General features: G+C 42.7%; 1 protein-coding gene and 1 long non-coding RNA gene across 11 annotated transcripts in view; one reads left to right on the forward strand and one right to left on the reverse strand.

Annotated features, from left to right (window-relative positions):
• UNC5D (unc-5 netrin receptor D) overlaps nucleotides 1-24,088 on the reverse strand; it is a 585,797-nt gene that overhangs the window by 424,546 nt on the left and 137,163 nt on the right. The window lies entirely within an intron of this gene.
• Nucleotides 1,700-10,203, forward strand: LOC140844806 (uncharacterized). Its single transcript, XR_012123300.1, has 3 exons — nucleotides 1,700-1,802; nucleotides 8,394-8,562; nucleotides 9,166-10,203. It is a non-coding gene; the product is annotated as an uncharacterized lncRNA (long non-coding RNA).

Below are 24,088 nucleotides of genomic sequence, written 5' to 3' on the forward strand. Positions count from 1 at the left end.
AGTGGTAAAGTATTTAGTGTCTGAATTCAGATACTAGCTTCAAATATTTCACCAGAATGCATGAATGTGGACACCCAAAATGAACATCTTAAAGGTAAATTTATTGCAAATGCATTTGAATTTTAAAATTAATTTAAATTAATTTTAGCATTTTTTTTTCTTCCCAAAACAAAATCTCAACTGAAAGCGTCTTAAACTACAAGGACATATATTACCACACATGCAGAAGTGTTGGGGGGCAGCTTCCAAGGCTGGTCCAACTGCCCAACGATGTCATTAAAGACCCACCTCTTTCCTTCTGTCCACTTGGCCACCACCAGGCTTGGCTTTTGATGGTTGAAAGAGGGCTGCCATTGCTCCAGGCATCACATCCTTATTAACTTTACCCAAAGGCAGAAAATGGCAGTTTATTCACACAAAACTGTTTTCATGAAGGGAACATTTCCAGGAATTTCCAAGCTAACTATACTCAAACCTTACTGCCAGACTTCCTCTCAGGTTCCATTTGCCTATTTCCTGTCCTCTAGGGCTTCAGACGAAGTGAGATTGCATCTTTCAGCTCTTGGAGCTGAAGAGAGCTCTGCTGGCGAAGAGGAACTCTAGTGGGTTGGCCAACTGTGTCCACGCCCAGCTTTCACAATTAAAATTCAAACTGTTCTACTGAATTAAAATCGATGAAAAGCCATTCTTCGGTAATTAAAGCAGTCTCGATTCCAATTCTCAATTTTTTTCTTATCCCTTAAAGAGACACAGATGTTAAGTATACTAAGTCTTGACATATGTATACATGTAAATTTGTGATGCCCAGATGCAGAAATCAGCATATAAACAAATTTCCAAAGACAGTGGAAAATACGTGGCTTGAAAAATGATATGCAAACCCTTCACTCTGGGTTGAATCTGAAGCAAAATAAAAGCTCTCACTCTTGAGAGAGTATGTTATCAGAACAGCAGGATTGATAGCAGTTGAACCAAAGTTTGAATTCTACCCACAATTTGCAGACCGATTTGACTTGTTTTTTAGCTTTTGAAGAAAAAAAGGCAGCTTTGTCTGGCTCACCACCCAAAGGGTCCCCCTAGCATTTTGAGTAAGTACACTGCTTGTCACAGAAACCTGTTTTGTGGTTTGCCGCGTCCAGATTGGTGCAAATTCGTAGGGGGAGATGAATTAAATTGATGAAAAGATATTTTTTTATTAAGCAGTTCTCTGTTTTTTTTTTAAAAAAAAGGTAATGAAATCTGGAGCATGCCCATTTAATTTAAAATCCACACAAATCACTAGCAAACCAGTACGCCTGAGAGTTTTTGCAGAGGTGAAACATTCCAACACAAAACCAGATTAATTCTTTGTATATTCAGTAAGACAGCGAATGAAAGATAAACCCAGGAATTTAATGAAGAGCTTCCCAAATACAACTTCAGTTGGGAAAAAAAATAAAGTAAATGGAAAGAAGAAGAGACAGATAAAAAAAAATGCCTCTGTGGAAGCACTGCTATGATCTAATTATGAATTTAGGGGCTATTTGTAGAGTGCCCCCAGAACTGCTGGATGCTGGCTATATTGCCCATGAACTTGTGAGATTTCACAGTACGGTGAGGGTAAACAATGTTACATAAGCAATCACATAACTTAGCATGCAACTGATAATTATGAGATGAGTAGTAAGGAGGAAGTGACTGGCTGCCACACACAGGGTATCAGGATGCAGTTTAGAAGGAAGGAGTTGAGAGAGGGCTCTGAAGGGAAGGATCCATTAGCAGGATGACATTTCCAAGGTGACGCCTGTTGACCTGGAATAAGTGTAAGTAACACCTTTTTTTACTCTAAAAAGTGCCCTAGTTTGGATGATAAATAACGTGAGCTTCAAGTAAAGCTCTCAGCATTCAAGAGGTGCTAGGCAAACAGTGAAAAAGAAACACTAGTGGTTGCTGGTGTGAGCATGAGCCCGTTCGAAGCCCAAGGATGGAGCCAGCTTGGTGAACCTGAAGAAATCGGCACAGCTGTGCGCCCACAGAGGGAATGGTCCCAGACACGGGGGTTTGCCATCACATGACAGGCTCCGGGGTTCACCTGAAGAACAAGGTGAGGTAAAGGAGTGATGTCATTCCGTTTTAAGGTCAAAGTAACAGTCTTGGGCTGCTGTGGCATAAGGATGAGCACAAGGCAAATGCTGAGCAGAGAAGCCAGTCTGAAGGCCACCGAGATAGATGAGTGTCTTGACTAGGGTATGGCAAGGGACAGAGAAACTGGGGTGGGGGGTGTACTCCAGATGTATTTTAGATGCAGAGAAGACAGAACTTGGTAGAAGACTGTTGGGGTGAGACAGCAGGGGAAAAAGTCACCTACTAAGTGTTCAGCAAGACATTAGGTACAGAGTGTCCAAGAAGCATCTGCTGTGCATAAACTTTTAACATTTCTGGTAAACAAGTTGAGAAATTTTAAGTTGATACACAGTTTGGGTATAAAAAGACTGATGTATCAGGCCAGAGCATTATGCTTTAAAAGGCCTGTTTACAAAGTTAGCCCTTAAATGGCCTCTGAGAATTTTGATTTCAAGAGGGCTTCTGCCATTCCCAGAACTGATGAGTAAGGCTCATCGTGACTAACATGCTTATATAAAAACGTGTTTAAACTCAACACCTACTTATGGGACTCTGGAATTCTGGTTCATGCCAGGCAGAGGCGCAGATCTTACCAGCCCTCAATAAAATTCCAGGGCACTGAGTCTCTAATAAGCTTCCCTGACTGGTCACACTGCACATGCACTGTTGTAATTTGTTTCTGGGGCAGGAAGTGCTTCCTGTGTTGCTCTCCTGGGAGAGAACCCTTTACTGGCTTATGCCCGGCTTGTCCTAACCCTCCGCTGACTGGTCTGTACCTTTCGCTGGGACACATCATGACTGAGAGAGTTTGATTATATGCTGAGTCCTGTGAGTCCCCCTAGTGAACTGCCAGACCTCAGGGTGGCCTTTGAGGACTCCTGACACAATGATCAAATGCCAAAATGCAGTTTTCAGAACTAAGACAGAATAGAGGATAAAGAAGGGAGAGTGGACAATGTCAGATAAATAGTTCAGAGAGATGACTTCCGGGGCTGCTTAGTCTAATGAATACTAAATGCTAAGTGCTCTCCGCACTCCTGTTTACACGGCTCATGCTCCCGGGCTCTTCCTGTCCTCCTCAGAGAGCTCAAGTCACCACACCATATGAAGAATTACTGCTAACAAGATTTTCTTGACGTTCACATTAAGTTTCCCAGTATTCCTGGGCCCTGACTCTCTACTGTGTAAGAGTCAAGTGCAGCTGTGGGCTGCACAGAATGCTTGGGGACAGGTGACAAAAGTTAGAGACTGGGACTTGCTGAGTCTGAGGAAAATAATATCAGGGGCTGAGGAAGTGCCTGCAGATTTTTCTCTGAATAAGAGATGCTTTCTTACCTTGCCAAAATACAGAATTAACCATTGTGTACCTCTTTGGGATGGAAGGGAACTGGCACTAAACACAGAGATGTGAATTTTGAGCAGGTTTGGGTGATGGCATGTTGGTTATTCACGACCTCCCAAGCATTTGAAATAATGTACTCTCTAGTAGTAAATCTAAAAACAAGTTCCTCAGAGAAAATCATTTTGAAATACAAAATAAAAGTTCTAGCAATATAGGCAAAAGAGAATTCATATAGACTTCAGAATAATTATAACACTGACTCCACTCCACAGTCTCTTCTGGCATTTTTTCTTTTTAATGATGGTGAAAAGGCTGCTCAAATGAATGTTCCCCTTTATCAGATCTGCAAATACATTTGACCTTGAACAACACAGGTTTGGACTGCGTGGATCCACTCACATGCAGATTTTTTTCAATAGATACACTGAAAATTTTTTCAGAGACGTGCAACAATTTGAAAAAAATTTTCTCTAGCTTTACTGCAAGAATGCAGTATATAATACATATAACATATAAAATGTGTGTTAATCAATCACCGATGTTATCAGTAAGACTTCTGGTCAACAACAGGCTACTAGTAATTAAGTTGTGGGGGGTGGGGGTCAAAAGTTGTATGTGTGTTTTCGTGTAGAGGGCCAGTGCCCCAACCTCTGTGTTGCTCAAAGGGCAGCTGCACCTTATTTAGATAAATCCTTTATTTTTGATAGCTACATCCCTAGGAGAAACAGATTTCTCTCTTTATGTTTATAAGCAAATAGTATTATTAACTGTCCAAATATGTAAGATACAGTGCTGCATGTTAGCCCAAAGCAATGCAAATAGAACTAGTCCTTGTTCTTTAAGATTTCAACACTGGCCCATAGACTGCTGCTTTGAATAGAAGGTCTTCCTTCTGACCTGAGGTCCCAGAGCACTCAATGTACATCGCCCGCGTAACGTCCCCCCAGGTCTATGAAGACAGAAGAGCCTGATATTTTTATTTTTAGAAACAGAACTCCTAATGCCCTTGAAAGGGAAAACAAATAAATACTTGCCCTGAAGGGTGAGGCCGGCTGAGGGGTTCCCACGGCCCCCTCCGTGCGTTCATCCGGCAAATGTGTTAGGCAGCAAGTGCCCGGTTCCCGGCTTCATTCTGGAGATTTTATAAAACGACTATTAAACCCACTTTACATTATCCTTGAAGTAAAGACTGTGCCTTGTGCCTTTCTCACTACTAACAGGACCTGAAAACAACAAAATTTCTTGCAATAAGAGAAAATACTACCTCTTCATGTTTCCATAGAAACTCCCTGTTGCCTTGACGTTCACGCTATCTGGCTGACCCAGAAGCTGCCCTTAGTGTGTCCCCATCCCTCCCTTTTTTTTTTTTTGGTAGTGTTATCTTGTAGTTCATGGGTTTTTTGTTCAGTTTTAATGAACTGTGTTATATTCACCAGTCTTCATTTTTCTTTTTTTTATACAGTAAAAAATAAATGCTGATCATAAATTTCAGATTATCCAGATATACAGAAAGTAGAAGGTGCAAGTCCCATCCACTCTACTTCTACTGTTAATTTTTAAGTATATCCTCTCATAGCCACTTTCCCTGTATAAACAGTTTTTTGACTATTACTTAAAATAAAATGTATATATACAGAAGTGCACACATCATTAGCACACAAGCCCTCTGTACAGTCATACCTCTGTAACTAGTTCCCAGATGAAGAAACATTATACATATGGTGTACACCGGATCTACTGAGCTGCGACTCTCCGCGTCAGCATATACGCACTCACACGGCAACACTCTCACAAATCATATCACTGTACTTGATGGGCATTTAGGGACTTCCCAATTTTTCATCAAGTGAAGAATCACATAATAATATTCTTAGACATATAACTTTCTTCTGCTTGGGAAGAACTACTCTCGTGACACACACCTTGTTTTTCCCATGACAGAGTACTTAGACGGTTTGCTAAAATATACATCATTTCAGCTCCTAGGGCTGATAAGAGCAAGAGACCACGCAGAAGAAAGGAAGATGAGAGAGAGAAGAAAGAGGAAGAGGAGGAGAGGGTGAGGAGGAAGAGGAGGAGACAGGATGGAAAAGAAATCCCCATCCCAGCTGTGTCTTAGTTCCGTCCTTTCTTTTAGCCACATGAAAGTTTAAACCAGAGATCATCCTGATTTAAGTTCTATGGTGGGTTATTCCATCTAATTCAAAACTACCCTAGGAAAAGGCCTTCCTGACAGTTCCACAGCAAGTTCTCTCCCCTTTCCCTAAAACATCCTTCGGAGGAGCCACAAGAAGTGGGGAGGAGGTCTGAGGCTTGGTGACAATCCCTTCCGTGGCTGAGGGGCCTCACGGTCATGGGAGGGGAGGAGCAGAGGCTCTCTTGAGTTCCAGGGGCTTCTCACACTCAGCATCTGAAGCAGGACGCTCGCGATCAGGTGAGTCACCGGCCCTGGCCACACTTTGCCAACTCTGCTGCTGACATCTTTCATTTGCTGAGTACTATTTGCAGCGTGGCTGAAAGGAGGATTCCTAATTTACGAGAAGCGTTACTGAGAATGAGCTATATGACAGTGTGATATAACAAGCTAAACGCAAGTCATTTCTTACCAAAGATATTTGAAATAGCATTATGTCAAGGCAGTCACTACATTACAGAGAATAAAAAGCAGAACAAGGTATTCAGATATTTAGTTATATTTGCATAATCATCTCAAGTAGGTCTACTACAGCCTCTGTGGGCTAACTAGCATACAAACAATAGAAAGGTACTTTTCTTAAAAAAATAATTTGAAGAATAAAATAGGTGGGTGTTGTCAAATTGATCCCACTACATCCATACTATTACATGAAAGCAACGCTCTATAATTTTTGCTTATATATAGATAAATAAATGGTCTAAGAATTACCAAAGAATGATCTGCACCACGAGCTCATTCTGGTGGCCAAAGGTTGCAGAGGACCAAGGTTTTCCAGTTTCTGAGGACTCTCTCTCCCACACAGTGGAACAATAATATAACCTCCCATCCCTCAAGATGTCCTCATCCTGATCCCCAGAACCTGCAAATATTACTACTTTACATGGCAAAAGGAACTTTGTAGATGTGACCCTGCAAAGGGACAAATATCTTGGGTTATCCCAGTACACCTAATGAAGTCAATAAAGGTCCTTAAAAATGGAAGAGGGAGAAGAATGGTCAGAAAGAAAACTTTGCTCACTTTCAAGATGTAAGAAAGAGGCCACTAGCTAAGGTGTGTGGTCAACCTCTAGAAGCTGGAAAGTTCAAGCAAACAGATTTTTCCTGAGAGAAGCTCCAGAAAGGAATACAGCCCTATGGACACCATGAACTGAGCCCAGTGTGACCCATGTTGGCATTCTTATCTACAGAACTGCAAACTATCAAGCCTGTGCTGTTTTAAGTGACTAACATTCTGGCAATCTACTGATATCGACCACTTTTCCATCCTTAAGTTTCAGAACTGAAATCCTCATGCAGTCTAGTTACTGTGGTAAGGAATACAGGAACCAAGCCAAAGGAAGTATTTGGGGATTTTTGGTCTCTGCAAGATAACACTGTAAACCAAGTAATACAGGTGACTTACCAGCAAGACTGCAGCTTGCTCCCCATTAGCCTCCAGGCCCTGATCTCACTGTGCACTCCCGACCCAGTTTATGCCAGGCACCACCCAATCCTAACCAGAACCTCACCTGATGAGACCTCAGATGCACCCACCTAGGCTTCTTACAGACAGCCTCCCTCATTTTCCTCCTTTTATGGGCTGAGACTCCCCAAGTTGATACTCTTCCCTACTGCAAGGAACCACTATGCTTTCTTGGCTCCACCAACAGTTTTTCCTATTCTGGAGAAGCTAACACACACCATGGGGTATTTCTTCCATCAGCAAGACTGAAAATGTCTTTATGGGGTTGTGAAGGCAAAGGCACGCGGACTCGGAAGGTACTCTTAACTCTAAGCTAAGAAGAGAAACTCAACAGCGGAATTACAGAAATGCAACTGTACACTGAATGAAGTGCATATTTTTTCATTTGCTTTTTTTCTTTTTTTTAACGATACACCCAAATTTCTGATGTTATCTGTTTGTGATGTTGGGATGGTCCATCTCCACAAAAATCATTTGCTGGGTTTATGCTACAAAGAACTGAAGAGCTGGAGCTGGGGAATAAGGAAGAGAAAGACCCCTGTGTGAGGCTTCCTGGGGAAACATAGAAGGTGGCTTCTGCCCCATTCATGACTGTGTGTCTCACAACATTAAGGCTGAACAAACATCTCACTAACAGACTCAGGTCCAACCACAATGCCCTTATCAGAAGTCATATGCCATCCTTCCTGCCTCCTCCAGCTTTTCTTCCCTCCATTATGTGCCTGGTTACCAGTGGCAGACAATAGGGCCAAGGCTCAGGCTCACCCAAGCTCCAGCTTCACACAAAACGGAAAGGTTCAGAGCCTGTCTTAATGCACTTTGACATCGTTGCTCAAAGCCAACTGCCTCTCTGCACATGCCATTTTTTTGTTCTTGTTTTTATTGATTTTTTAAACTCTCGCAGAACAAGCATAGTAGGTGGGTGCATCAGTTTAAACTTGAGAGGACAAAGAAGAGTCATAAGCCATTATATTCAAATTATAGCTGTCACTTGAAACTGGGTTTTTCTAGTGAACATGAGCATTTAATCCACAAAGAGGAACTGATGAGATATTTGAAAATGGAATCCACACATCAGTAAATTTAGAGAGACTGGCTAGGTTTAATGAAATGCCAGAGTATTATCAATGAACAAGAAAAACATTTCTTTGGAGTATTTACTTAACAACAACAAAAAAAGGGCACTTTTTTTTTCTAAAAAACGTTTTATAGTATTTAATTCAATTTTAGCCCTACAAGATTTTGCTTCTCAAGAATTTCCTCTTCAGAATTTTTTTCTTTTATTGTAGCCAACAATGAGACAGTTTTATTAAAAGAACCTTATGAAAAATGAGCATTGCCATCAACGATGATAACATGAGCAAATGATCATGATCAGGATGGCAGTAACTACTATTCATGGAGGATTCACCAAGCATGCAGCTTTTGAAACCTGTTTTAAGTTAATGCTCTTAAAGGGTAGGTATGACAAGTAGGTATCTTCTCTTAATAGGCAATGATGATTATGATTATGTGGCCATAACAGTATCTGAACATCCATGTACATATTCTTTCTCATTTCCTTTAACTCCTCTTGGCTTCTAGACATTGTCCCACAAGACTGACTTTTTTATCAGTCAGAACATTAACTGCTAGAATTCCATTAAGGAGGTGAACCGTGGTTGCAAAATCCTTTCTACACTGCAAAGTATTTTCCAGGCTTAGTAATATCTATTTCATCATGTAAAGAAACAAAAGGCAAGTTATTTGGGGAGCTATAATATTCTTTTCTGTTATAAAACAAAAAGGGGAAGAACGCTGGGGGAGGCTTGCAGGTTAAACAGTGGCCATTGGAGTTCTCTTAATATGGTCATGGTCTGGTGGCATTTTCAGAGTGCAAGTCCTGGGTTAGCTCTTCACCCAGCAAGGTGTGGGCTGGCAACCACAGTAGGGGCATCACTGTGGACTTCTGAGAAACGCAGAGTCCCAGATACCCTCCTCCCCATTTTAACAAGGTGCCCGAATGATGTGCATGCACATTAGAAGTTGAGAGCAATGACCTAGTTTTTTTTTCTTTTACAGCTTGAAAAAGCCATCAATAATAGGAATCAGGAATAATGCAGAGCTTCTCATTCCCAGTTATCTATGAGACACCAGGGCAGAATATGACCTACTAAATCAGAACTCCAGAAATGGACCCAAAGCTTCTGTATTTTTACAGAAAGTTTCACAAAGGTGGTTCTGATGTGTAGAAGTCAATGTTGAAAACCACAGGTAAAAGTTTAAAGAACCCGATTTCCACTCTGTTAAGAAATAACTATGCACACCCACTCCCAAACGTTCCTCAGTCTACTTGTTAACTCTGAAGTTCATGAAAGAAACATAAAAAGCAAACACAATGAATGGATTCAGTGAGAGGAATGGCTCCATTCAGTTCAAGAGTTGCTGCAGCCTTTTGAAAAAAGGTCTTACTCATTTGTACTGAGCTGGGAAATCTTAGGCTTTCCACATGGGAGATGTATTTTTTCATTTCTATATGTTGACTCTCTTTATCAATGTCTAGCTTATACCCTGTAGATAACTGATTCAAATACATTCTGGAAAAAATCAGTACCTCTAAGTCAAAAATCAGACAAAGAAACAAAAGAAAACGGCCATTTAGGAAAATAGTGCGTAAGAATCTTGGTAACATGGACTCTTCTTCGTCCATCTTTATACCTACTGCACTGAGCATGGGGATTACACAGAGAAAGAACGTTTGTGTGCAGTGGAATGACGGAACACATGCCTCTGCACTGGCATTTGTACCAACCGCACCAAAAACTGCAGTTACCCCATGAACTTCCCAAGCCCCTTCCTTACCTGCAGGAACTCACCATCCCTTCACATGAGCCATTGCTGCGAAACTACATAGTATTCTGATTTACACCCCCGAAGCCATGAAAATAAGGAGACACACAGCCTTTATAACATATGCTGAACATGCTCAAAGAAAGGTGGACTGAAGACTTGAAGACCCCATGCTCATCAATTTTGGGAAAAGGGGCCAGTTTAAAGAGTCTGGATTTGATTCCATTTTCAAATCTTCCCTCTTAATAAAAAACTGATTCCTGAACAGGACTCAAGGAAACCCCTCTTTGGTATCATTCCTGACCTGTCCTGGCCTTTGTCTCATGTTTGTGTGCTGCTCGTTAGGGAATCTGGTATTATTTCCCTTCTTCACTCCTTCCCCCATCAAAGCCTGCTTCCAGAAAAGAACCAGAGAGCACTCATTTACACAGCAACACCAAATACACGGATCACCTCTTTCAAAATCATTTTCATTGTCAGTCCTACTTAAATTGATAAGTAATTTGTATTGCATACTTACTGGGTTCTAGGCACTGTCTCTAAACATATGTACTCACAAAACCTATTAAGATGGATAATACAAGGATCACTCCCGCATCCTGGGAACTAAAGAAAAGCTGACCCCATACCAGGGAAGACTCCTAAGGCCCCAAAATTGGTTTCATTACCTCTAGTCTCAAAATGGCCACCAGTGAAAACTTAAACTTCCTAACACTGTAATACCATGTTAATTATGTTAGAAGTTAAACATCTGGCCTCTGCATTCCTGCTAATAGATAAGCGAGAGTGTTTGTCCTTCCCCTAATTTCCTTCAGAGCCATGACGTATGTCAGGTCGGCCCCCTCTTTTCTTTGCGTCATAAATCTGACTGGAATGAAATGTACCGGTGGAAGCTCTGTCTCTCCGGCCTGTCTCCGCCAGGGCATACAACCTCTGCAGGACGCAGGCCCTCTGGACGCACCTCCTACCCACCCACAGGAGGTACATCTACCCAGGCTTATGGTGCTGAGTTCGGCTCAAATAAAACTCTGTCTTTATTTTCAAGGTGCTTTTGACAACCCCCCTACCCATAAAGACACTAAAGACCCAAGAGATTAGTGATAGAATCTGGACAGGAGTACCAACTTTTTGAATAAGCTCACCCGCCATCTCAGAGAGACCTAGGTGTCATCTTACTTGGCTACAAGCATGCTCCAGAGGACATGTTAGCAAGCCACAAGCCCACCTTTTCCCTGACACCTCCCCTCAAAATGCCCGCCAAAATACCTGGCCTTAAAAAGTCTCTTAGCCTGTAAGAGCCACCCCTCCTTTGTTCTGCCGGCCACGACAGAGGGTCCCTCTCAGGTTTAGCAATGAACCTGCTTAGACCATGGAGTTCGCATCTCTTCTCCTTTCAGTTAGGAAGCTGTGCACAGCTGCTCAGCCACCACACGCCCTGGCTGGGATTCATACGCAGACAGTCAGCTCAAGGGTCTCACACTGGATCGCAATTGTTTGTCTCTCTACTATCTTTTATTTACTGAAAGCATTTATGGGACATTAAAGAACTTGGCAGTATTAGCAGACAGAAGTATTTTGAGCAGGTAAAGGAAGCAATTTGGAGACGGGAAGAAAAAGGGCTTATTGATGACAATGGCTTGGGTCTGAGATTCTCCAATGTCAGCGTGACTCAGACTGACCGGGGTAGCCTGGCGATCTGCATTTCAAGCAAGTACCTAGGTGCTTATGCTGCCACTGTGGGGGTGGAGGGGTGGTTTCTGTCCCACCGTCTATTTGCAAATCACAGTAATAGTGCCTTCTAAGTTGTGAAGGAAAAAGAAAAGTCATCCCTGTCCACTCCTTTTCTACCAGAGCTTTCAAAGGAAAGCTAAACTCAAATTGTCCCCTTCTCAGAGTCACAGACGTTACTTCTGCTTCTGTTCAAATTTAATGTGAAAGCCTCCTGCACACCACTCTTGGTAACAAATAACCCGGGATACTCTTCAATGCCATTTCTTCAATTATATTTTCTTTACTGCTCAAACAAGATAAATGAAGGGAATCCAAACAATTTTTCATAGGTCAGAGATGCAGTGCACCTGATCTAGCCAGAGTCTGGTTAACAATACAGCAATAGCTCTTCTAAAATTATAAGCTAGACATTTTTCTCCCTCCTCAGGCTTTTAGTCGATTTCCCTTTCACAGCACTGAGTGTCCTTTTACAAAAAAAATAATTAACAGAAGAAATCACTCAATCTTCCAGCTAAAAAACAATGAGGTACCGTTGTTAAAAAGGAAAGCAATTGATTTTAGGCTCTGGGGATTGAGTAATTTCCTTATTTAAACTGTGTATGTGTGTGCTGTCCCTCTAAGATATGTACTGTATTTCTGCTCTTAGTTAACAATTTTACTAATTCCCTATTGGGAAGTCCATCTTTAATAAGACACACAATGCTCTTAAAAAGTTTGGGATAAAAACAGCTTGAAAATCAGTATAGCTGACTTTATTATCCTTCTTCCCCTTGGAAATTTTTACTGTAAAAGAAAAAGAAACTGGGGAGAAAGAGGTAAAAAAATAAATAAATTAGGCATGAGTGTTGACATTTCAAATAGAGAATAATCTTCTGTATAATTTTGTGTACAATTTCCATGCTACAAGACATGCCTAAGAACTAAATTAATAAAATGAACCAATTATAGACAGCACTGAATCATAGCTGGAAGTGAAACTGAGGCAATGTATTACAACCAAATACAAAATTGCTGCTTGCATATGGTTAGAGATATCTGACATTATATCGAAACATGAGAAAAATTTTCAACTGGAAAGAAGATACCCTCCTTTCTATTAGCTAGGTATCTGCATAAATCTGGAGGACACCTACTGTTGTCTTTGTTGAGATAAGGCAGAAGGGTGTGAACACAAAGGGACTAGTGTGACCCTAACAGAATAACCATCCCCACTGAAAAACTGGTGGCATGTAGGTTTCAGGTGGTGCAAGAATTCTTTATGAGGAGATACAAGGGTTTGTGTGCAGAATGCCAGCCTGAACAAATCAAAAGAAATTCAGCACTGGGGAAGATCAATACCTTATCACCTGAATCATTTAAAAGTGAACTGAACCAAGAACCAGAAACTCAACTGTAAGGAAAAATCCCCAGGCTGGCAGACAGGAAAGGGGTACATGAGAGTAAACAGACCTCTCTCATCTTAATTTCTGTGATTTCACAGCACCAGCAAAGCCAAGGAAGTTTCACTAAGGAAGCTCTATGCTGTGGGCAGCAGACTTCTTGCCAAGGTTCCCCTGACTTAACGCTGGTATTTTCAGAATGCCATTGGGGCAGGTTTCCAACCCACGGCTTGGAGGATATAGACTTTATTCAGCCCCTCTGCTGCAATGTCCCCATACAGGGCTCCCACGTAACTCACAGCCCTTCCATGCAGACTCCAGGGCTAAATCCCACTCCTTCCCAGGTGCCTAGACATCCCAACCTGCTGCCAGACTGCTGTCAACTCAGAGCCCTAAAAATGTAAACCTTTAATCAGAAACTCCAGGCTGCATGTATGGTAGGTAGATAAACCTTCTTCTTAGAGGGCAAATATCTTTACTCAGCCTGTCAAGTTAAAAAATGAGAATGAAATAAACTGCAACATTTGCCTCCTAATTCATTAGCACAATCTATAAATTTGGGTCAATTATGCACCTCATTCTTCTCTCCGTCCCAGTTCGGGTTTGTGCAGCTGCCACCATCTGTAACTCTGAGGCGGCCCAAAGCCCTTAGGGGAAGCTGTCTTATTCAAAAGCAAAGTTCCACCAAATAAATGGGCATTAACCACAGAAGGAAGCTTTAGAGGGTTGACTTGTCAGCATGGGCTTGAAAGACACAAACTACTTACAAGTTAAAAAGGGAAGAAGAGAGAAACTGGGACTGAAGGCAAGGAGTGTTTGAAGGCATATATATATGAACGCACCCACATTTATAGTGCACTGATGTATCAAACCAAGGATCCACTGGGCTCCTATTCTAGGATTCCAACCCATTCTAACCACTGTGTGAAAGAGAGTTAATTTGCAGATACAGTATAATATTCTCAGATCATACTATTGCAAGCATTGGCTTGTTACTGCTGCCACACACATATGTGCAATGGACTGAGCTTCACTAATGCAATGAAAGACATTTCAATTACAAAACAAGGTGGTAAACTGGAAACAAAGTTGCAGTGTTCAACTTATTTTGACTCCAGCCTCTTCAGCCTCAGTTGCTACTTCTTGCTCTGCCCAACCATGTTCCTGCCGCCCACGTTCTCTCCCCTGAGATGCTCTTAAGTACTTAACTATCCTTTAAGCCCTTGTGGAAAGAGCTTTTTTTCTGGAAACCTCTCAGAAAATGTCCATTTTTCCTTTATTCACTCAAACAATGGGTATATAATCATCTAATGTTGACGGCGCTTTTCAACCTGCCCTGCAATTTTCATTCCCTCCACAGGAGTGTGGGCTCAAGGGCATGACCTAATTACCATAATATGTATACACATTTTCCTAACCTTTAACTAGGACATTTAACTGGAACACTTGTTCATGAAAGGTGATGCAGGAAATGGCACAGATTCGTGAAAGCAACACACGATTTGAAACAAAAGGCACAGGTTCCAGCCACAGCTCCGGTTTTATGAGCAGCGAGCCGCCGGACAACCCCTGTAATAGTACTGCGAGGAAGTTTCCTTGTCCATAAGATCAGGAAGATAATAAATTGCCCTCTTATTGAATTGCTTAAATCTGATCACTGATATGAAAGCTTTCCTTACACGTAACATGCTGTCACGTCATGAAAAACGTGCATTCTTCTCGGACATCCCAGTAAGGAGTGTTTCAAGCAAGGTTCCATCCTCACTTGACGTTTGCTGAGCCTGCCGTGGTCTCATGGCATGGAATTCTTGGTACTTCCCATCACAAACAGATGATAAAGTATTAACAAAATGTCGGTCATATCTCTAAACTAGAGAAGTGATTCTGATCAACGATCTATAAGTAGACACAAACTCTCAAGGAAGCATGAAAGCTCCGGTCACACCGTCCAGGGCACACGCACCCTCCCCAGCACACTGGGCTGGAGAAGTAAGAACTGTTTAAGCTGGCAGGTGTTCCTGTCCTTGAGATGTGATGGTAGGAACCAAATCCTGAGGCAGTCACTTTAAATTTACAAATTCTCCTTTGCAATTCCTAATTCACCTCTTGGGAGTTAGTACCAATGAAATATCAAAGCTCAGTCTCAAGACAGTACCTGAGCCAGTCAACAGTGAGGTGAATGAAAAACTTCATTTTTAAAAAAATAAATAATATATCCATAAACTCCCAAATCAGCAAAAGGAAGCTGTTTATGTAAAAAATAAAAAGGGTCATCTTTGTTCACAATTGTGTAAGCTAAGAACCCAGAACAAGATCAGTTTTCTCTTAGAAAAGGTGACTTGAGGCAATTCTGAAAGTCTCTCCAGTGTTCTTTGCTTTTGTGTTTAAGGACACCACAGACATGTAAAGGAGGATAAGAAATACAGTTGTCTGGCCTGAGTTACATATCAAAAAATGTCATCAACTGCTGGAGGGGAAAACAGAGCACCTCAAACTCCAGGCTTCTAGATGCCTTTCAATTCACCTTCACTGATTTTATCTTGTCTGTGCAGAACTGTGAAGACCTCCTCAAGGTTATCTGAGGTTGCTTTATGTCAGGCCTATTGTGTCAAGAGTTTCAGGCACTTGTTACGTATAAATGTATTTGCCCTGAAATAATCCATAATTACAAAGTTATTTTAAAATCCCAAAAGGCAAAAACCAAGTCTTTCAAAATGCTGCAACACTCACTTTTATATCACATCCAGCCTTCAAACAGGCGATCCTGGGAGTGCTGCGGTACTACAGCCACTCACCCTTTTAAGTTAATGAAGACTTAATCAGAAATGAAAACTCAGGCACAAAACAGAAGCAGTGGAAATCTGTGACAAGAAAGCACCAAGAGGAAAACACGCAGCGGCCCTGTTGAATCAAGCCCAGGCAAATGTGCAAAGCACAGGGTGACTAGACGCTTTGTGATAAGGCTTGATGCTAGAATCAAAGGAGTCAAACTTCAATATTTCATGTTCCTGGAGTGACTTGGCGGGGCTAAAAATTTAATAAGTGCCATCTAAACTAATGGCAGTACTTCAGACTGGGGGGAAAGAAAAGATGCATGAGATTAAGCATTCTAATGACACTTAATGAAACTTAAAAGAATATAGATCTTCTCTTGAATTAAGTTACTTACTCTAAACAGTAACAGTTAAGAAACATGAAAATGGCCCATTCCTGAGTCCTGTGGAAGGTTTGGCAGCAGATCCTAACACTACGTTAGGATCTCAGTAAGGCTGAAACACTGCATGGAGGGCTCATGAGATGCAAGAGCTGGAAGGGCCTTGGCCAGAGCAGGCGGGCTGGCCCAGCCCCTCTGCACTGCGGGAGTCGGCAGTTATAAATCAGCTAGGATTCGGGGCCCCGGAATAGGAAGAGGTAAAAACAACAAGATACATTATCCAGACTCTAAAGGCAAAACGTAAGCATCATTTGTTCTATGAAATCCCTTGTGATCACCAGTCAGCTCATACAGACCCCACTCTAATTCCCAGGAGTTTTCTCTTCCACTCATTTGGAACATTTAGGAAGCTGATTGTTAATGCTTATTCTCATATTAATTTGACTGCGTTACATTTACCCAGATCAGTAATTCCTCCTAGAAGAATCGTCTCATACACACACAGACATGTGCACGCACACCTCTTAGTATCTATCCACGGAGTTTAACACAATACCTTCCTTCTACTCATTATCCTGCGAACATTTTTTTTTTTCTGGTTGATGAGAAGATAATGAAAATGCCTAGAGCAAGAGGATGGCAAACACGGTTCTGGGAAGTGTGATATTAGACAAACTTCAGGTCTTTACATCTATTTAAAGTAGACACAAAAATTGCTATATGTTAAAAGTAAGAACCATGACTAGAATACATACCTACTATCAGTTTCCACACAATATACCCAGATTAACTGACATATTGCTATTAACTGTCAGGGTATATCAGTCCTAATTAAGGTCCCAGATCTTCCCTCTTCAGCTTATGTCTAAGTTTATAGTAAATTCCCTCTACTTTACGAAATCAAGTTCAAAGAAACCTTCTTTTCAACTTCTGAATCCAGAATCCAGATTCTTCAAAGCATGAAATTATAATGAAGAAATACAATGTTAATAAAAGTCATACCCAACGACTCCTTAAATGGCAGTCCTCACAAAAAGCTTTCAAGGTTCCCCTAAATAAAAGATCATGCCTTAGAAAGCAGCACCATTCTTTCAAACATGATGGAGAGTTTGTATGGCCATATTCTAATCTATTCAAATGCATCCTGCATATTTATGTGTGTGTGTATGTACAAGCACAAATGGTGTCCTTACATGTCAGTGTTTGGTCTAGTAGCCAAGGGGAAACTAAACTTCAAGAAGCTGCCAAACACCCTATGCCTCTCCTCACACAAACCTTTGTGTACATGAGATGCAATTTTGCTTTTTCCTCATTAAGTCACTGGTTTTCCTAAATTGGAGTTCAAATGAAGACTCTATGGCACCAGAAAGTCCAGGGAGGCGTAGATGATAAGGAGGCAGAAGATAGACAGGGAATGCAGCCGTGCTCTTGGCAGGTGGATCTGGCAGTGGGTGGATCTGGCAGCGGGATTTTCGGGCAGGATACTCTAGAAAGTTGGGACAACCTGCCGGGAACGCTACTGAGACTGTTCTGGCAAAGAGACTTGCAGATGAAGTGCCAAGCATGAATATAAAGCTGATAGAGAAAAAGAATAACAGCAACATATCTAGAGAGAGTGGAATCTGCCAGCTTTGTGACTCTCTCAGGGAGAGTGAGGAGAAGGGCTGAGGATGGCAGGAGCATCTCCATCTTGGAGATGAAAGAATGGGTATGATGTCATTTACACAAGCATGGAAAATGGGAAGGCAGGCTGTTTCATGGGGTTAGTGGGAGATCAGCCAAAATGTAACTCAAGAATCTGGACAGTGTCAGAACAAAAGGGGAGGAATACTGGGGAGGCAGGCAGGCTTCTTAGATGAAGGGCAAGCAAATCACCCCAGGCTCCAGTTGCCTCCCATCAAATGAGCAGGTTGAACTAGATGCCTTCTATTCTTTCCTGAGCTGGAGAGGCCAGACCTCCAATGTTACCCCTCCCCTCCTATGTTCCCAATCAACAATAAAGGAGATGAGAACAGGCATCCATTCTCCTTAACATGGCAGAGAGCTCTAAAAGTAAGACTAGTGAATTTCCTTCTAGCCTTCTCTCTAGGGCTCTCCTGGTCATGAGGACACCTGTGGGAACACCCCCACCCCGGCAACCTCACACAGCTGGTGGCACGGCCTTTTGCTTTTTACTGGGGAGGGGGGGGCATGGGCTGCCCGATGAGAAGGCAATCTGGCTGGGGACACTGCAGGGATCCCCAGCCCCATGCTGCCAGTCCAGGCCACACCCATCCTACGTCTCTTCCTTCCTTCCCCAGGGTCCTGTCATCCTGCAGCACCTTTACCATCCAAGCTTGAGACAGAAATACTCAGCGTTTTCAGCTCTGTCTTCCACTAGCCAGCACAGGCGAAGGAGCTCAAACACTCAGGACTAACCACGTGAGCACCACATCCTACGTGGTCCTAGGGCTTCCCACGAGGGACAGAACCACAGAGCAGGCCAGGGTAGGAGGTGCAGCTGGAGTCGTGGAAGCTGTGGCCGGAACTGAGGGAGGACGCTCACACTGTTAGCAGGAGCCACGTGGATCAAACACTCACACAGAAGGGCAGGCACTTGGGTCTGAGGCAAACAGGAGGGGACGAACCTCTCAGCACTAATCTAGGCTTGCTGTTCAAGGGCACAAGTGGAACTCAGTGTCAAACAGCAAGGCCAGGCAGTAGCTCAGGCTGCAGAGACTGGCAGGCAAGACAGCCTGGGACAGACAGCACCCCTAGGGCTGGCTACTGCTCCAGAGGACAGGAGCCTCTGCTTCAAATGGGGTGTCACACATCTCTCTTAGTGTGATGCATCAAATGGAGCCTTGCCTTCCTCTTCAGACCTGAGCAGATTCCTTCAAGTCCTTTCGCTCTGCCTGGAACCCATTCAGGAAGCTGGAGTCTCCAGGGAAACACGCCAAGCGACCTGGAGGGCTGAGACCAAGTGAAGAGTGAGTCACAGATGACCGTACCCCACGGTGGCAGAAAATGGCACTCTGGCAGGTCTATCTGGAGGGAGGTGGGCTTGAGGGGCACACGTGCAGGCCCCTGCAGGGAGGGCTGCCACAGGCATCACAGGCAAGGGCACTGGGATGGGAGTAAGGAAACCCCACACCGTAAAGCTCTGTGTTTATCCTCACAGTCGCTTTTGAGAACACTGAGGGTCTGCGGGTAAGATGCGCAGGAGATGAGTCACGGGAGAACAGCCACTGGAGGCCATGTGTCATCCCCTAACCGCTGGGCACCAGAGAGGACTGGAGGCAAGGAGTTCTGGGGAGGTAACACACCAGCAGCAAAGGCCCTGGGGGACACAGGAATGCTTACAATACAGTGAGAGAATAAAGGATGATCCTCATAAAAAAGAAAAACAGGAATAAAGCATACACAGAAGATACAGATCACTTTTCTCAGGAGGAAAATTATAAGCTTGAAATGAATGGATAGACTCAGATGAAGAGCACAGACAAAAAGTTGAGATAGGATCCCTCTGCTCGATCCTTCCCGAGGGCCCATGCATCCCAGGGACCCAGCAGTATGTACACACATAGTATCTTCCCTGTGGCTCACGTGGAGATGCCGCTGATATACATTACCACCTTTCTGTGTAAACAGAGATACACTAAAGGAACAGGGGCAGATGAATCAAAGGAACTCAAGCGGCCCTGCAGTCCTGTCAGGGTTTACTGATGTGTTCCCAGGCTGCACGGCAGGACGCTGAGGTCAGCAGACAGAAAGGTGACATGGGCAGCTTTCCCGCTGTGCCGCAATTACAGAGGCCCACTGCTGTAATAGGCCCAAACCCAGGACCTGCAGGGGTACAGGACTCACTCCCCGCCCTTCCGCTCTGGCTCTGCAGGAGGCTGTGTGTGCAGGAGCTGGTTCAGCAGCTCCTGGAAGACTTCAAATACAGCCCGGGCACCTGTGCTCCCACACAGGACTAAAGTCACTCCCCACCTGAGCCACCACAGGGTTCCACCAGAAAGCATCTCCCAGTTACAAAGGTACCCCGGATCAGGCTGGACGTCCAAACACAGTTTTTGTGATAAAGGTGTGCAGTGATCCATGGGGCCAAACAAAAAGTGTGTGTTAGGCAATGTGGCACGATGAAGCATATGCTCTGAAGAGACAAAATGACTTACCACCTGCTGCCTTTGCAGAAAAGCCTCACATCCAAGTGGAGAAGGCGACACCCATGCGAAGTAAGTGTATGAAGAGAGGCCAAGACTCAATGGGTGGTGACCCAAGTTTCCCAAAGGCAAGTAGGAAAGAGAACAGTCATTATGAAATGAGGTGGTCAGGGATATTTTTATGGGAAAGTTATGGGTTTGGCTGCCCACACAGGATGGTAAGCACACGGGCTCACGGCGGGTGGAGGCCACTGTTCCTGGCTGACGGCAGGCTATGAACAGGGGTGCAGAGGAAGAGGCTGGCACAGGCATCACACTGGAGAGCAACTGGATATGACAGAGGCAGGTCAGGGCCACAGTGTCAAGGCTTTGAAGAGACGCCACTAGCTGGCAGGAGGAGCCACTGAAAGTTCTGGACTGGAGAGTGACTTAAAGACCTGAAGGAGCCACAGGTTCACAGGGTATGTCTCCCCCACCACCCCCCACACACACATCAGCTCTCTCCTGTCAATGGCATACGCTTGCAAAAAAGTGCCTACTTTCCCTTCTTCACCTCCAATAGCCATGCTTACCCACACAGCGGGAGCTTTTCAGCCCAGAGCTCGTCCCACCAAGCGAACCAGCCACCACTCCATGGGTTTTACTCATGCACCACTGGGTCCTGAGTTTGCTCCATTTGCAAAGGACACCACATGTGGCAACATCATTTATTTCACCAAATACTTTTTTCTGTAGAAATTCTCTTGGGCCAATTGTCAGAAGTTGTGATAAGCGAAGCCTATTAAGCAAAGGTCTTTCATTTGGGGAAAGGCTTTAGATTCTCCTGTGCCTTTCTCTGCTTCCATGCCTGGTGTTTCGTTTGCCAGTGCAGGGGTGGCAGCAAATCCAAGGGGGGAGCCAAGAAGATCCTGCGCAGGCTCAGCATGTACTTCATCTCTACTCTGGTGCACCTTGATTCATTTTTATATCCTTGGCTTTACTTAAAATACAAAGTGGTAAGATTTTTTGTGATTAAAAAAACTCACAATGTAAAAACTTCAGCACAGTAAGAAACACACTGTAGTTGGCAAAAAACCAACTTCTGGGACTATCTCACATCTTCTCTGAGATTCAGGGGGTAAGGAGAGTACAAAGAGGAGGTTTTACCTAGAGTTTTCATACTGAAAGAGAATCAAAAAATGATAGCATTTGGATTCCAAATACTGCCCTGGGCTCCTACTCAAAAGGGATTAAAAATATTAATTCCTCTTTCCCAAAATGCAATTGAACTAATGGGACAAATTCAACTACTCAGTAATTCCTCTATAGCTTTAGGAACTGCAGACTAGAAATTCAGCAGAATCAATAGTTGGGATTAGAGAAGAGAATTCTAAATGACCATTATTTATTCTATTACTTTCTCTCAAATGTTGGTGATTTCTAACAAATGGAGTTCCCACTGATAAAATTAAATATAGATTCTAAAGCCACCACCATTAATCTTATTTGTTACTGTTATTGTACGAGGTTTGGCTGCCATCATTGTGTATTTTCTCAACTGTGACTCACATTTGTGTGTTCATGTTGTATTTTTATTAGATAAAATGCAGGAGGGCTTCTTAACCATCTCTAATTTCTATAGGTGGAGTTTGTCATCCACACTTTCTCTTCCTTCTCTCTCCTTCCCCGGGACCCAGCAAGTGCGGCAATTATCAAGGTATGACACATTAGGGAGGCGCACTTCAGTAATTCACACTAATTATCTTGGAGCTTTAACAAAGTGCTGGCAGCAGGCACTTTATTTCACATACCCTGTGGTTCCTCTTTGGACAGTCTGCACAGAATGCAAACTTCCAGGTCTAACAGAGCTGTTCCTCTCCCCTCCCCTTTCAATGTAGGAGAGATGGCATGCTCTCACATGTCAATTTTTTTTTTCCCCATTACAGACTGGACTTACATATTTTTCCCTATAAGACAATCTAACTACTTTCAACTGTTCATTACAGTTGCTAATAATCTGGATATAATTCTTGGTTGAATTCTACCTTTATATGATATATGATAAACTGCAAAAATAAACAAAGAAAAGATTGTAAAAAGAATATTTAGCTCCTTTTAACAAAACAGATTTTCTCATTCTTCTTAGAAGATTCATTTAGATTTGAAAATTTGATCTGCTGAACTACTTAAACTAGTCTTACCTCCTTATTAAAGCAGAACCTCAAAAATTCTCAGGCAAAACGGTGAACATTTAATTCTCAATGTATTGCACAGGAGTAAAACGTGTTTTGTTTTTAAAATGCTGTGATCCAAAATGATCACTAATTTCCACCTCTCTTGCAAAGGGATGAATCAATGAAGATTCTAGACTTACATTCACAATCTCTGTTAGTACACAGAAGAAAAGTAAGTATAATTGAAATGACAGTTTTGCGTGTCCTTTCGATTCAGTAACAAAGAAGCATTTGGGAGCTTGCTGATGCTCCGCATAGATGTGAATGTGGGGCAGGGGGTGGCCAGGAGAGGGGAGGCTGCTCATCTGCAAAACCCTCCTTTGGTTTGGTGTCTTTATGGGCCTGATCTGGCTCTGCCACACTTTGTCCGCCTTTATACACAAAAGCTGCATGCATTCTCTAAGCTGTTCATTACCTTCCTGTGGCCCCTCAGATTTCACAGCTTTTCATCGTAATCAGAAATGGATGAACACCCTTTGACCAATCATTCTCACTAGCATTCCTTTCCTCCAACTTCTCTGGACCAGTACAACTTTAAAGCCCTAACATCACATCATTTTTGGACACCTGGCTGGGAACACCAGACAAACTCTATTTAAAACACATACTTTCTGTCATCATTTAAGTGAATTACTTCACCTACTAAATGGCAAAGGAACAGTTTATGGTAAAAGCAAAGTCTTGGTGCAGTAGTAATTTCTCCAACTGAAATGCAGTATCATCAATACACATGTAAGATGTACATAAAATGATTGGGATGTCACAAAAAAAAACATGATTTCTCTGCAGAGTTCACAGTATTGTTGAAGCTAATCCACTGCGTAAAAAAGTCTTGTACATCCATACCACTCACTCACTCACTCGTTTATTATGCCTTCCCTTAAAATAAAAAAAGTTATCAGCCCATTTTAGAAAATAAAGCATAGCAAAGAAAGAAAGATCAGTTTGATCTTCAGAACCCTGGTTCCAAATTCGAATAATACAAGAAGGTGTGTCCATGCTGAGGTATTTATCAACATTATTTTCCTATAATGGGATTAAAAAAGTAAAGATGAGTTCGGACTCCAATTTGGGGCTAATTCTGGGGTTTAAGCTTTCAAATAGTGTGTAACTTCAGATAGTTAATTCTGGTCTCTTCTCTAAATTCTCTATCCCCTTTCCAGGAAAAGCAATTTTAAATGCATTGCTGATACGTTCTCAAGACAGGGTAAATTCAAAATAACATCATCTACCTTTTCAGGGGGCCCCTTGGCTGTATGAATGTTGCTTTATTGCACTAGAGGTAGTACTTAAACCTTTACCAGTTCACACATATGTCCCAGTGCAGGCAGAACAAGGATACGACCTCATATTATGTGATACTTATTAACTAGAAATTAAAGCTCTGTTAAAAGACTATGCATGACAGGACAAGAGAAGGGTAAATATGTCCATGCTTTATTGCTACATGTACTTCTTAAAGAAATGCCTACTGCACTGTAGAGAGGTAACAATTCCCAGTATGTTTGAAATCATTCAGTGTAGCACCATACA

Source organism: Manis javanica, chromosome 12 (assembly GCF_040802235.1).
Source record: "Manis javanica isolate MJ-LG chromosome 12, MJ_LKY, whole genome shotgun sequence".
NCBI lineage: Eukaryota > Metazoa > Chordata > Mammalia > Pholidota > Manidae > Manis > Manis javanica.